Source organism: Cyprinodon variegatus, unplaced genomic scaffold (genome assembly GCF_000732505.1).
Source record: "Cyprinodon variegatus isolate N-32 unplaced genomic scaffold, C_variegatus-1.0 Scaffold2381, whole genome shotgun sequence".
NCBI classification, from domain to species: domain Eukaryota; kingdom Metazoa; phylum Chordata; class Actinopteri; order Cyprinodontiformes; family Cyprinodontidae; genus Cyprinodon; species Cyprinodon variegatus.
The window spans coordinates 29,360-30,719 of record NW_015152834.1 but is presented as its reverse complement, the minus strand read 5'-3'; the positions used below and the strand labels follow the sequence as shown (position 1 = coordinate 30,719).

Sequence of the window (1,360 nt, the reverse complement as noted above, 5' to 3'; positions counted from 1 at the left end):
TGGGGTGAAATAGGCACTTGCTGTTGCCTGTTGTCATGGTGACTCGTTGAATCTGTGCTCCACTCATAAGGGCTTTTCCTACTTGTTGCACACGTGCTAAACTCTGGACTCTTGAGTGATTGTGACATAAAAAACTCAGAGTTGCCGACTTTAGGCTAGATCAATTTAGAGTTGTAGATTTGAATCCGAGTTTGTTAAACCTGCTTCGTGAAACGGATACCTGAATATTTTTTTGCTGAATTTCATCATTTTGTCAGAATTGATTAAGCAATAATCTGCTTATGCTGAGGAACATAAAAATACATTTATATCATAACCATGAGCTTCTTTAATGGAAATATATTTTTTTTATTTTCTAGCGACCTCTTCAGTCTATGAGACGATCCGAACCCACAGAGCCACTGGAGGAGGTAAAGTACATATTTTAATATAGAGATGTTGTTGATTAAGAAGATGGATTATAAATAGTTGAGATTAAATTTTGAAATATTTTAAATACTGATAAATCCCAAGCTTTTATTTAATAACAAATGTAAACAATTAAAAATTGTAGGTAGTCAATTCATTTTCTGAAGATATTTTAAACATTAATTTATGTTTTCCATGTATTCATTGTACAATGTTTATAGAGAGGCCTCATCATTCAGAGGAAAATACTGATTACGCTAATGTGAAACCACAGAATTACAGAGCAAGATGAAGGTCAGGTAATCATTTCCTTTGCTTACACTGTCAGTGGTATAATCTTTGATCTCTGCTATGAAAATGTTTCTTTTTCACATTTAGAGATTCGTCTTAAAAACTTACTTCTTAGCCTTTTTTGGCAAATATCATTAGGGAAATCTTTAAGTTAATTTGTTAAATGTATGATCTTTCTCTGCAGGTAATTGGAGTCCTCCATCAACAGATGATCCAGTTTGTTCTACGACCAGCAATAGCTATAGATAATACTGCTGCCATATAGGCTTCAAGTTTTGGGCATTTATTGTGTGAGAGTTACACTTATTATATAGTAGGGACCTGCTAGGTGCAGATCCAGGGAGATAACCTCATGGTCAGAAACGCCCAAGTCATATGCTTTCATTTGGGTGATGGGGCGGACTCTGTTATGACTAAATCAAGAGCATGGCAGTGTGTGTGTGCGTGCGTGTGTGTGTGTGTGTGTGTGTGTGTGTGTGTGTATATGTACCTGTCTAGCCCTTAGAGTGAGGACCATTTTTCCAATTTCACCATCAAATTGAGGACCAGTTGTTGCAAACATTTTGTCGGTCCTCACATGCTACTTCTGTAATGGTTAGTGTTAGAATAATTGTATATAAATGTATCTGTGTAGTGTTATCATGCATAAAGCTGTGTGCTA

General features: G+C 35.9%; 1 long non-coding RNA gene across 1 annotated transcript; it reads left to right on the top strand.

Moving 5' to 3' along the window:
* The first annotated feature begins 357 nt into the window (after positions 1-357).
* LOC107080827 lies at positions 358-1,123 on the top strand. The gene is made up of 3 exons (XR_001480986.1): positions 358-410; positions 630-702; positions 884-1,123. It is a non-coding gene; the product is annotated as an uncharacterized LOC107080827 (long non-coding RNA).
* The last annotated feature ends 237 nt before the right edge of the window (positions 1,124-1,360 follow it).